Here is a 14,598-nt window from a genome sequence, read left to right as displayed (position 1 = left end):
GGTCCTTCTAAAAGTAGACAGGTAGTATTGTTCTAGAAATAAGAGACTGGGAGGAAAGTGTTTAAAAGAAACATGTTAGCCAAAGAGCCCTTCCCCATTATACAACCAACTACTTCCTTTCCTTATCCCCAACAGAGAATAACATTATGGTTTTTATCTAGATGTCCCCCTACAGCCTCATGTGCTCATAGGTCGGGCTTTTGGGAGGTGTGATGCACAGTGGATTAGTCCACTGATGGGTCACTGGGGGTGTGTCCTGGAAGGGTAGATTTCCCTCCCTTCTCCCTTGATCTCTCTCTGCTTCCTGCTCCCATGCCATAACCATTTCTCCTGTGCCATGCCCCTCTGCCATGCCATTCTGCCTTGGAGCCAGCCAACTATGGACTGAAACATCTACAATCTGTGAACCAAAATAAACCTCACCTCCATTAAGTTGTGGATGTCAGCTACTGTGTCTCAAAAATAAGAAAGTAACTAAGACAGATAAGAAATTTTATCTCTAAAGACAACAGACCAGAGAAGTTCTAAACTCAGACACCTGGTGCCATATTGACTAAAATCAACTGATCTAAGAATCAACGGACCAAGCCTCTCTCCCCCTCAGTTTTAGCCAGGCAGGAGGTTAGAGGATTATTGTCTCCGAAAACTGCCTAGGCCAAGGAAAAATATCTGCAGGTACTCCCAATGAAATGGTCTGATTCACACCAGATTATTCTATGGTGAAGCCCATCAGATGACAGACCTCACTCATACTGAGTTTGCAATCATCATTTCAGTAAATCATTTTAGACCATGAAATATTTGAGGACAGTCTCTATAATTAAAAAAAAAAAAAAAAAGACCTAAAGAAGTGGGTCAGGGGACACTCACACAAAACAGCCAGTGCAAGAGCAAAAGGAAGTGTTTTGTTTTGTTTTTTAATTCTTTGCCAGGCATGGTAGCACAAAGCCTAGGGAAGCTGAAGTAGGAGGATCTCAGCAAACTTGAGACCAGTTTAGGCTACATATTGAGACCTTGTCTCAAAAAATAATAAAATAAAATTATCTAATGTCTTGAGAAAAATAATAGAAAATAATACATATCTAAAAAACTATATATAAAAGTTAATTCATAAAATTTTTTTGTAAATTAAAATAAAATTAAAAATCTAAAAGTCTATGTACTGTAATATTATTGTAATTATTATATTAATAACGAGATAATCTCTCAGAAAGTAGAAGTTAGAAAGGTAAGAAAGACAAAATCAGTCTAAGAAATCTAAAATTAATGACAGGAGTTTCACGAAAAGAAAATGAAGAAATCATTTTTTTTTCTAGGAAAAAAATTCCTAGAGCTAAATAATTGTCAGTATTCAATGAACTTTCAAAACTCAGGACCATAGCAAAGCATGTAAACTTGAAGTTATGAAACAGTAAAATGAAAAACAAGAGTCCAAAGGGGTAGGGGAAGTGAGAGGGGAAGGGGAAAGGAAAGAAGGGAAGGGAAAAATTATGAGAAGAAGAAAAAAATGGAAATAAAGTCTATGTAAACAGGGAAGGGCGGAGGGGGTGAAGGGCGCACAGGGAATGGGGAAAAAAATAAGAACCAAGATACATCATGTACAGGTACAACCACCCAATGATAAGTATGAATGTACTGCATACCTAAAATGTACCAATAAAAGAATTAGAGGAAAAAAGAAAGAAAGGAAGAAAAAGAAGATTCTAAAGGCTTTCAGAAAAGAGAAATAAGCAAAAATTAAAAACTTGGCAATTAGAATGGCATCAGGTTTTTTCCCCCTCTTTCTGAGGACTGGATCCAGGACTTTCAGCTGAGAATTACATCCTCAGGGCTCTTTTTTTTTTTTTTTTGAGACATGTGTCACTAAGTCACTAACTTGCCCCGGCTGGGCCTGAACTTTCTACCCCCTGTATTGGCCACCAGGATGCTGGGATTATAGGTATAAGCCACCACGCCTGGGTTAACATCAGATTTCTTTTTTTTGTTTTTGTTTTTGGGGGGTTTCTTTTGTTTTTTTTTTTTGGTACCAGGGATCGAACTCGGGACCTTGTGCTTACAAGGCAGGCGCCAGAACCACTGGGCTAAATCCCTGGCCCCTTACATCAGATTTCTTAATAGCAATACTGAAAAGTAAAGAAAAATACAGAATAGTTTCAACATTCTGATGGAAAATGGGCCAGGGATTTAGCTCAGTGGTGCCACTGCATGCCTCACAAGCACAGTCTTGAGTTTGATTCCCAGTACCAAAAAACAAAAAAAATTCTAATGGAAAATAATTTTCAAACTATATTTCTGCACCTAATCAAACTACCAACTCAGTGTAAAGGTACAATAAAGATATTTCTAGGCATATAAATTCACAGAAACATATTTCTCTTTCTAAGGAAGTTTCTGGCATATATTTTCCAACAACAAGGAAAAAATGAAGAAAGGGAAAGACATGAAATTGAGAAAACAGATCCAACACAAGAGAGAGGCACTCACAGAAGACTGATGAAGTAAGATTCAAAGATTAAAATTATACAGCAAACATAGCACCCAACAAACCAGATTGAAGCAGGTCAAAAAGCTGTCAGGGACTTCTTCCACACAAAGCAAAAAAATCCAACACAGGAAGAAGGGGGAAGGGATTTTCTTAGCTCCTTTGAAGAGTTTGAGAATTAATTAAATAGTTGGTAGACTCAAAAACTAACAAATGAGCCAGCATAGTGGCACACGCCTGAATCCTAGCACTCGGGAGGGTGAGGCAGGAGGATTGCCATTTGTTCAAGGCCAGCCTGAATTACATAGCAAGATCCTGTCTCTAAAAATCAAAACCAAAAATTTTAAAAATGGAAACTAACGAAAGCATTTTAATTAATATTAATTAAAACATTTATAATAATTATATTTACATATTAACATAAAATGTTAATATTAACTGTAACAGATATATTGTCAGTTTTAGAGAAGCCAAAATATTAATTACCAAATTAATAATCGACCTAACCGAAAAGTTATACATTTAAGTCAGTATAATCTGTGACTGAGCAAATATTTACCAAGTTTTGATATAACAAAAAAAGGTTAGAAAAGAAGGGAAGGGTGTGAATTTGGGAAAGGAAGCCTAGAGGACTATGAGATAACTTTCCATGGTTGGAAACAGAAAAATCAAGAAATATGTATGTTTTCTTAAAAGGCAGAGGAAAACAAGCTTCAACAAAAAATAACAACTTAATGAGATTCACTCGACAAGTATTTATAGAAACCCACCATATAAGCCTCTTTCTAGTCACTGGGATAAAATACCCGACACACACAACTTAAAGGTGAGGGTCACTTTTGCTCAGTTTCAATCCATGGTCAGCTAGCTCCAAGGCAGAAGCAGCATGGTGGAGGGATGGGACAGAGGAAAGCTATGTGCCCCGTGGCAGGCAGAAAGCAGGGAAAGTGGGAGGAGCCATGGGCAAGAATACACCCTTCAGAGACCCACCTCCTCTAACCAGGCCCGACCCCAGCAGTCCATTAAGCTATAGGCCATTGATAACACCCCATGATCCAAAGTCCTTCAGAAACCTCTACCTCTGAACTATGTAATCTTATGCAAATAATTTAACCCTTTCTGAGCCTCATTTTCCTCAACATTAAAACAAATATTCATAAGATTATTATGAGCTGTGCATATTATGCAGATACATGCCTTTTATATATTACCTGCATCTAAAGAACTCAATAAATTCTAACATCCTGAGACGTACACCCAGGTAACTAGCTTCCGTATGCCAGGTCCTTGGGAATAGCTGACAGGGTTTGGGATATATAAACCTGGGCTCCCATAACTCGTCATACATGAGAATTGCAAGACTGTCTGGGTGGAGCACTATAATCATGAACTCTGACTGCTCTTAGAAAGTCATCATATATACTGAAAGAAGCTGATCTGATAAATGAAGAAAGGTAATTAAAATGTTTCAAACAGTTTCACTTCCTATCCAGGTGGCAGACAGTAGAAGTCCATACAAGGAACAAGTGATGATTTATTGATACCATGGCTACATGGGAAGCAAGCAGATAAATGATAGATAATATAGAGAATAGATTTTGAATATAAAGGATTTAAATTTTGCATGGTCTTGTTTCCTTACTTCTCCCAATGCTTCTTGAATTATTTTAACATATTTTAATGTTAACAAAAGTGAACTATTTATTTAGAATTAGCTAGGTTAAGATACAAAACTTTTTTGTATCATAAAGCACTTAACAAAATCCTTTATCTCATTACTGGTGAAAAGTATGAATACTAAAAGCCTCATTCTCCTGTGGCTCAGATGCACTCTGCTCACTGCCTCAGTTGGTCCACTGCCTCAGTTGGTCCTCAGAGTCTGTGGCACAGCATGGAAGGTCTCTTGGCCCCATTTTATAAATTTGCTTATCTATTCATTCACTCAACAATTATTCATCACTGGATACCTGCTGTGCCAGACACTGTTACATGCTAGAAATTCTTCCACATAAAGCTTATTTTTCTGCATAGTATTTATCTCTTATCTAACATTATGTGAATTTTATTTTAGTCTAGAATGTAAAGATCTGAAAGAGTAGTGAGTTGAAATGAGAAATGAGATGGCAATTTTAAGAAGGGTTTTAAGCAACTGTAGTCTTTATGTAAAATCAGGAAGAAAGTGAAGATGAGGCAACTGGTGCTCAAAGAATTAGTAACTTACGGGCCGGGATTTAGCTCAGTGATTCCACCACCTGCCTCGCAAGCCCAAGGACCCGAGTTCGGTCCCCAGTACCAAAAAAAAATTAGTAACTTATTCAAGATCACAAAATTAATAAAAGCACAGCTGAACACAAGCACCTGGAACTTTGGTGCCTCTCTTTATAAAAGCTGTTTTATCCTATTAAGACTTTTTTGGAATTGGTCAAAATCAAGCTAAATCTCTCAATTCGGATAGTTTCCCTAAGTATGAGTGTGCCCATTAGTCCAGAATGGAAAGAAAACATTAAATTTGTGTGTTTTTTAAATTTCAGGACAAAGAATTCCAAAAAACAACAGAGATTCCTAGGAGGATATGGTGGAAATATTTCAAAAAGATTGTAATTATCACCATGGCAATTCTTTCAACTACTATCATTCTTTTAAGTATAAAAGTAATACCACCCTGACCCTTTCCCATCCTCAGCAGGTGCCAATAAATTGTTACATGTGATAATAGAGTTCTATAGTCAACCATCGGAAAGTCATTTCCTAGTGGCAGAGGATTGGAGTAAAAGTAGATTAGAAATATTTCTTTGTTCCTTGACTCTTGTCTCTATACCTTTTCCATTTCTCTCATTCCATGTGTTCTTTGCCACTGTTTTACTACTTCCCCAGCCTCACTTCCTCTAAGATGAAGTTCCACTGTGAACTGTGCCAAATCATCTGTGTCTCTTAGCCTGTGGCCCATTCCTGCAACTATAAAGAGCTCATAGTCACTGAATAGAGTTGTGGACATGTCTCCCACCCAGTAAATTAAGTGTTAATTATTAATAGGAAAAGATGATGGCATTAATATCATTGATTAAACACCTACAATCGTCTCCCTGAACCAGAAGTTAACTTGAACTTAAAATACCCTTACAAACATGAGAATTTTAACATTAGTCCAGAAATACACATTTACCTCTTCTGCATACTGTTTCATTTGAAATGAAAATTCAAGCTATTGAGTTTTATATGGAGGCATACCCTTGTAAAAGAATCCAAAATCTACTAAGCCTCATCATTTGTCACAAATCACAGTACTCTATTTTACTTATCCTAACAGCCTTTGTCATTTTTTAGATATAATTCATCCAGTAACAAAGATGTCTAGTAATTACAGTATCCAACTTTCCTTTGCGGTTACTAACAAAGTGTCTATCATGAGTTCCATCTCCCAAGTAGGAACTTGCAGTCTGAAGCCAGTTTTTTAAATTATTATTTAATGTCAGGTGTGGTGGCACACTGTAATCCAAGCTACTCAGGAGCTTGAGGCAGGAGAATTGCAAGTTCAAGGCCTGTATGGGCAAGTTAGCGAGACAGGACTGTCTCAAAATTAAAAATTAAAAATAAAGGCGTGGGGATAGAGCTCAGTGGTGGAACACCTTAGGTTCCATCTCCAGTACGAATAAAAAGTAGTGACTGGTGGGAAACAAGGGATCCTAATTTCTGTTCACTCACTTTAATGGTGGTAATGATCAAATACCAGCATTTTAGATGATTGCTAGGCTTGTTATTCCTCCAACAGTATCAGTTTTCCAGTCACAAAAATGTTTAAAGATGGAATGTTAGAAACAATGGTTTCTGTAATTTACTACTAGAGAAGAGTAAGGGGCTAAATACTGACTAATACAATATACTGTCTTGGAAGATGAGTAGCTCACTGAATTTTACAGTGACAATAAGAGGTAAGAACTGTTTGGTATAAAGCACACAGGTTCATGGCTATTCATATAATTATCTTTATTCTGCGGATGACAAAACAGCCAAGTTTAATGGTAACTTCAAGGTCACACAGCTAGCAATCTGATTTTACTGATTCAAGTACTGACTGTGGTAGATAGCCATAGAAGACCCATGTCTAACTTGAGTACGTGTGACCCCTTACTTGTAGGTCAGACAAGGCTATCAGCACCCTTCTGTTTACTGTCAGTCTGGATGGTTGTTTTTAGGGGACAGAGACAGAATTTGAAAAGTAGTGTGGGAGATGGAATTGTCATGTATTTCACTACTATTCTTGAACCCCTGTAAAGTCTGCCTCCTAATATCTCTGTAATTTGTAATTATATATAAAACATTATCTCTGTACCTTGTGAATAATAGTATAATTATTGCTGGAAAACTCTGAACTTGAGTTCACCTAATCTGAAGCCAGCCATGGTGTTGCACACCTGGAGTCTCAGCACTTGGGAGGCTAATACAGGAGGACCACAAATTCCAAGCCTGGCTAACTAGCAAGATGCTGTCTGTAAAAAAAAAAAAAAAAAAAAAAGTAAATCATCTAATCTAGCCCCTTGTCTTACATATTAGAAAGCAAAGACTCAAAATAAATAATGAGCCTTTTCAAGTTCCTCTCCATAGGTAGCATGCTTAAAGTACAAGTCATCACCTGGTTCCAGGCAAGCAGTCCCATATAATGCTTGTTTTCCAGTCTTACAGTCTTTAGTTTTCACAATAATTTATAAGCTATTGAAAACCTCCTGGAAGGAAAGGATTTGTTTAGTAAAGTTTCCCTATTATTTGTGCTACAGCTGTCAGAACATAACTTAGCAGAAGCAATTATTAAGGGAATCTTAGATTTTTCATGTATACATTTAAAAATCATTAATGATAACCTACTCTGAACCAAACAGTTCTAAAACATTAGGATTTATTCTAGCCTACCACATAGATAAAAGAACTTGTGTTTAAAAGCAGTAATATTTGTATATATGTGTAAGACATGCTGCTAATCCTAAGGAAAGCCTCCCATTTTAGCTGAAGAGACAAGTGCAACAAAAATGTAATGCTACAACAGCGTGTACAGAAGTAGTGCCCTGCATGTCAGAAGATACATTCAAAGATAATCAACACAGGCTTGAGTCACTAATTTCATAGGTTGTATAAGGAGCTGAGATTTGGATCTTATTGGAAGTTATGTCAATAGGATAAGGCAGGGCCGGGGATTTAGCTCAGTGGTTTCGCCACCTGCTGTGCAAGCACAAGGACCCGAGTTCGATCCCTGGTACCAAAAAAAAACCAATAGGATAAGGGGCACTCAGTAATTAACTTGTTGAGCACTTACAGTGTCAATGACCATTGTTTAACTATGGGGATTCTTATTTAATCCTTACAACCTCCTTGAGGTAGGTTTTGTTGTAGTTCCATTTTTTACATGAGAAAACAGAACAAGGTGTCCCTTGCCTGAGTCTAGCAAGAGGAAAGGCTTCAACAAATGAAGTCACTGCTTGCTGCTAAGGTGCACAGAATGGACAGGGCCTTGTAATCCAGCCGTACTATCATTCATTTACTCAAATGGCTGGCAGCAGAGCTCAACCTTTGGCTCTCTTCTGAATACCAAACTATTTTCCAGCTTTCTACTACACACCCTCTTGGATAATCTTTCCAAACTTGGTAAACAGGATCACAGCTATCCTGTAATCTAGAACCATCTTGGCCTACCCTTGATGCCTCCTTTTGCTCTTCTTTCCAATGAGTCACAGAAATCACAGGATTCAAAGCTCCTGAAGGCTCCTAAGTCAAGGAAGCCCACGTCTACAGAAGCAAAAGTAGGAAGAGCCCTAAGAGTGCCTAGGCAAGCTGAGGAAAGTCAACTCATCATGATTGATGGGTGTCTCCTCCTCCCCACCAGTCTGGATCTATTGTGCTCCTCTTTGTATTACCTGTCACACACACACAGGCACTTACCACCTAGTACTTTTTTGTTGTCATTATTTCCTCAGGTTTTAAACATAGTAGCAACAAATGTGAACCTTCAGAATTCAACCTTCAGCATGAGAATCACACCTAGGGGTCTTAATAGATTCTGTGGCTCCACACCTTCAATTCCTGCTTCACTCTGGGATAGGGCCTCAAAGTATGTGTGTAATCTCATAAGGTTGAGAACTGCTAACCTAAGGTTGCTTCACATGCCTATCACTTACTGTCCATAATTTTACAGTCGGAAAAACTTGGTTTTTTTGAGACAGAGTTCTCACGATGTAGATCAGGTCAGGCTGTCCTCACTCACAGTGAACCTCCTGCCTCAGCCTAGCCAAGTGCTAGGATTACAGGCATGTGCTACCACACCCAGCTTTTTAAATTTAATGTGTTCAGCATCACTGATGACAGCGCAGGACTTCACCTCCATTCATCTAAATAACCCCATTAAATATATTAAACAAGAAACTTAGAAAATCTGCAAAATAGGATTTCCCATACACTTTAATAAATCTGAAAAGGATTACATTAGCTTCTTTTGAAAGTTCATGTTACCCAGTATAGGAACAAGGCCTCTCATAGAATCTCATTAAAGAGGTACAGCAGAACCTAGAATTAGCAAAACCCATCATTTAACTCTTGTCTGACTTTTTTGAGGAACACAAAGGCAAATCACAAGCTGGTTAAAAGATGTCACCTGTTGGGAAGCAGCCTGTTCGGCACTGCACCATGCCCCAAGGTAAGAATGACCTCTCTCGGCAGGCCAGCACTGTGTAGCCCACATTCCTTTAAAAGTTCTCAACAGACAGGAAAGCAGTACATGGATTAGTGATACAATAACCTTCCATTTTTCTCTATTTACATTATCACTGAGTACAGCATCACTGCTGTTACCATCTAATTCAATTTTCCATTTTCTAAAAACTTTGCAAAAAGTCTACATAAAATGGTAAATGCCTACTAGCACTTTCAGTAGTCACTACACTTGACAGCAAACCCAACTGAGGTCAAACACTTAACCTCAAAAAAAATCTTCCTACTCTCAAGATCCTTCATGTGCATTTTGGTAAAAAGCTAGAATTGCCCTTCTATCAGATTCAGTGACTCTTCAACTTGTAAATACAACTTGACCAATTATACATTCACTTTCAAAAGAAGCCCATCATTTAAAATTCTTGTCATGTTTAAACATTATGGTAGCTGCCTTACCTTCTCAACTAAAAACAAAACCTATAAATTTCAAGATCCTCACCCAAAAGAACCAAGCTTTTAAAAAAAAAAAAAAAAAAGACAGTGCAAAAAATGCATGAGTGCTGTAAGAGTTTAATTGTACAACAAAAGCACTACATTATAATTTGAACATATCTTTCAGAAAAGTAAATTTAGTCAAAATTAAAACCCCATGAAAGCCCACTATCAACTACATATGAAGCCCTGGAAGTAGGCATTTAGAAATGGAAACACTTGGGTCCAGTGGAATTTGCATAAGAATGTCTTGTTAAATGGTACAGAAAACATCATGTAATTTAAAATCAAGTCAACCAGGTACTTAAAAGGACATGCTAACAGGTCTTAATACATAAAACTGATTAGTGGTAGCATGCTTTATATATCAATAATGGTAGGAGCAATTTACAACAAACTTCTGAGCATTTCAAAATTTTATTTTCTGCCTTAAGCTAATCTCTTAACTACACTATAAGAGCCATCTTCCAATCTTTTGAAATAAGGGTTCCACTTCATCAGTCCATGTTTTATAAAAAGGTGATTAACCTCTATGTAATCCAAAACCAACCATACAACAAAAAAAGCAATTATATAATTCCTTTTTTGCAAATATTTATTCAAAGCAGTTTCCATGACATGTTAAATGTCACATTTAGATACTGGCATTAACAGATCTCTTAGGTTTCTTTCAATACTTTTTTTTTTCTAAGAGAAAATTTTAAAAGCTAGGAAAATAACCTTGCCTTCAAACTCTACAGTGCAAACAGAATACAATCTGATTACAAAATAAAATGCATACAAATTAACCTTGAAACGTAGTCTCTTCCCATCAAATTTCCCCAAAATATAATCCTATAACTTCTATTATGTTTAATGAATTAGTGCCTACCTGTACTTTATTTGACGACTTTAAAGAATTCCTCCCTCCACAAGTTAAAATAACATATATGGACTGCTGCAACAAGAACATCTGGTTCTTAGGATCCAAGTCTTCTGTAGCATCTTCTTACCCCTTCTAGAAGTAGTAATTTTTCAAGATCTTTTACATGCCCTTATTAAGAACTCATCCATCCCAAAATTCCCTGCCTTTACATGGCTTTCAGGGGCAATTCACTCACTAACATTTAGCAATTATCGCTTTTTCTAAATTACATTGTCCTCTGGTCCCACATGATTTTCTTTACCTGAAGTCATTTGAGGTTGCCAGAACCACACCCCCTTTTTGAGAATTTAAAGTTTTAAAGACAGTAGAGAAATAACCAGCCCAAGACAATATGAAATTAATGAGTTAATTACTAATTTACAGTGCAATAAATAAGATCAGCAACAAATCAAAAGGGGTCTGGGATAAGATAGTAAGGGTAATACATTCTCTGTAGAGAACTTAAAAACAATAAAAATCAATTTACCATGTTCCCAGCCTCTAGCAATCCTCTCCCCCACTCTGTTCTTCCACTTGGTACAATCATTAGAATGCTAACATTTTTTTCATGCTAAACTTAGCACCCATGACTTAAATGCTTAGTAAATTTTATAAAACATGTACCCTACACCTCTACACAGAAAGGAAAAGTAAAAGCCAAAAAGCCTCATAAAGTAGCATGTTTTCACCATCTTAAAGCAATGATGCTTCATACGTAAGTGTAGCTAAATCCACTTGGAGTATGTGAAATACTGAACACCAGGCAGCACCCCTAGCAACTGATTTGATTCTGATGTAGATGCCCTGAAATGCCAGTCAAATTAGTCAACCCTTTCTAACTTAACAGATTATAACCAACAGAAAGTTAATCACAGGGTTTACAGACTCAACTTGCAAAACTGATTCTCTTACTAGAATCACTTTACCTATAGAAATTTTCAGGCAAGACTACACTAAATCATAATAGCTTGTGGCCAGGATTGAATAAAGATGTTCCCTTCTCAAATCTGTAAAAAGTAGTTTTTAAAACATCATATTTTATAAATACTTGAGTTATCCTTAAATGTTAGCACACCAGTAAATTAGGAAACTGCTCCCAAGTAAATCTCACTAGTATGTGCCAGTACATTTATCTATTTTGTCAATGCAAGTTAAACTGATCCCAAGCCAAAAAAAATGCTTAAATTTCAGGACCAACACAAATACTGTGAAAATGGGTTGTGCTGGCTTCCAGAATCCCTAGTATTTCAAAGCCCTACAAATTACTGACAAGAAAGTGGGGGTGGGGGCAGCTCCCACCTCCAGGCAGTAAAATAAAAGCATAAAGGTTAAACTATTTTCTAATTATAGAATGCAAAGGCTTAATTGGATGTTAATATTTTAAGACTAGCATCATGAACTGGCACCTGGATAGATGTTCCACACATAAAGGGGACTGTAACTCAAGCACAACCAAGTACAATGAAGAAATTATCAAGTGTGCAAAGAGTTAAAATGGTAAGATGGCAGTAGAGGACTGGGGATGTAGCTCAGTGGCACAGCACCTGCCTGGCAAATGCGAAGTCCTGAGTTCAACCCTCAATACAAAAAAAAAAAACCCACAAAGATGACAGACATGTAGTAACCCAAAAGTACACATGTAGTAAGCAGACCCACAAAGTTCATTACTTGAAAGTGGGATTGGTAGTTCTATCAAGACTAGCAAACTCAGAACTGAAATCAATGCTACATAACATCAGTAAACAAAGGCTGATGCTATTATAAATCAGTGAAGAGCTGGTAAAATTTCTTGGCCAAAAATAGGAGGGTACTGAGCTGTTAATACTTTACGTGCTTCTTCTGTCTCCCCAAATTTTTCACAACCACCCATATACACACAAAATAGCCATGCTAACATCACCCTTCTGAAATTCTATTAAAAACCAGGATCTTTAAAAAAGTGAGGGAGGGGCCAGGGATTTAGCTCAGTGATTCCACAGCCTTCCTCACAAGCGGAAGGACCCATTTGATACCCGGTACCAAAAAAGAACAAAACTGGGGGAGACCTTGTCTTAAAAAATATATAAACCTATCAATAAGAGAAGATAGCAACAAAATTTTAAAAGCTAAAACTGAAAGTGTATCAGCAATGAAGACATTCCAGAATGGCCCCACAAAACCCCAGCAGAGGCTGAACTGACAGCCTAACTACCAGTAGAAATATACATAAATAGGGCCAAAGAGGGCTGGTTCAGTCTGACCATCTAAGTTAGACGTCCAGATCCTCTGTACTGCCAGACAACTGACTCCACCAACCTGGAGAAACTGAGTAGTGGAAGCAGTTGAGAGGGTTCTTTGGATCTAGCTAAGATCCTTCAGCCTTCTTCCCCCAGTGAGATGAGAACACCGGCAAGCTGGGTTTTATGCCTTTCAGGCAGGAGGGTGAAGACCCCTAATAACCTTGACCAACAGATTAAGTAGGTGTTCCTCAATAAAATCTCAGCCAGATCACCCAGCAGAGAATCTCATGATTCACAAGCTCTTTTCCCAGCCCAACACCTAGAGTTTACAATCACCAAATATGATTCATGTAAAAAAATTTATATAAGCCAGAGCAACATCTGAGAGTAAAATTTTTAAACAAATTATGAGTAACCTTTAGAGATAATGTATATCCACATAGGATTATTTGTAACAGATTAGGGGCATTTTAGAAATTAAGAGATAACTGATACTTTAAATCTTTATTAAACAATGAAAGATTAAATTACACAAATTGGACAAGACACTACACTGGAAAATAAAACAAAAAGATGCTGAAGGTTCATGCCTAGAAACAAGAATTCCAGAGAACTAAGATTGAGATGGTGGATGGAATTTACCGGGCCGGGGATTTGGCTCAATGGCACCACGCCTGCCTCACAAGCACAAGGTCGAGTTCAATGCCCAGTACAAAAAAACAAAAAAAACAAAAAAACCATTTAAGACCCACTACGTACTCAGCACAATGGATAAAATAAACCCAAGACAGTCATGAAATTTAAGAGCACTAGTGATAGAAATAAAAAACCATTATTTCTGAGTAATGATTTCATACATAGTCAAGATTCAAAGTAACATCAAATTTCGCCACCAAATCTGTCTAGCCATCCTGATAATCTAGTTTGGGTACGGAAGACAGGAAGGCCTCAAATTATATCTGCTACAGCAAAAGAAGAAAGCATTGATCCAGGATCTAAACTGAGAGGTAAAAGGAGCCCCAGAGTGACAGCAAAGCCCCAGCTAAAGTTATTCAAGGGCAACCATTTCAGACTAGAATATGTAAATCAAAAAGATGAAGCTGATAATTACCAAATGGATTTGTGTACAAATGGAAAAATTTACGTTTTGTTAGTCTGGAGATAAATTAGTGCCTGGTGGTTAAGAAAAATACTTATTCAGCCCAAGAAATAAAATAACTAAAATGGATCTGAGAATAAGAATGCAAATTCAACTTAAGATCTATGGCAACAAAGAGTAAAGAGTGGTTTTTTCTATAACTTATGAGAACCTCCATAATTTAAACAAAATTACTGTGGCCAAACAAATCTGAACACAGCAATCAATGACTGTCATTTTCTACTAATTCAATTTACCAAATTATGGGGCTTGTAAACATTAAGTATCAGCTACAGCACACCCGTTTCTTCTAATCCCATCAGTTTTAAACCCAGTTAATTTTTGATACAGGATATTTACATAAAATAAGGATAGTATTACATAGTATAACAAAATAAAACCCCAGCCTAACAACTACAACACTAATTTTTTTCCACTAATCTAGACCAGTTGTCAAAAAACTTTCTACAAATATCCAGACAGTATTTTAGCCGTCCAAGTTTGTCCTAACTACTCAGTTCTGCCACAGTAGCACAAACTTGCCATACACAAGCTGTAAACAAATAAGCATAGCTATTTTACAAAAACAGGCTGCAGACCCCCAATTTGGATGTCTACCCAGAATTTTAACTTACTCATCCTGGTGTCAAACTCACGGCAATCTTCCTGC

At 37.2% G+C, this 14,598-nt stretch overlaps 1 long non-coding RNA gene across 1 annotated transcript; it reads left to right on the top strand.

Annotated features, from left to right (window-relative positions):
- The first annotated feature begins 2,156 nt into the window (after window positions 1-2,156).
- On the top strand, window positions 2,157-5,199 carry LOC147830700 (uncharacterized). The gene is made up of 2 exons (XR_015449613.1): window positions 2,157-2,498; window positions 5,014-5,199. It is a non-coding gene; the product is annotated as an uncharacterized LOC147830700 (long non-coding RNA).
- The last annotated feature ends 9,399 nt before the right edge of the window (window positions 5,200-14,598 follow it).

The sequence above is a fragment of the Heterocephalus glaber genome, unplaced genomic scaffold (assembly GCF_053883595.1).
Source record: "Heterocephalus glaber isolate CG9 unplaced genomic scaffold, H.glaber_assembly_v1.0 deba00000071, whole genome shotgun sequence".
NCBI classification, from domain to species: Eukaryota; Metazoa; Chordata; class Mammalia; order Rodentia; family Bathyergidae; genus Heterocephalus; species Heterocephalus glaber.
This window is presented reverse-complemented; position numbering and strand designations above follow the sequence as displayed.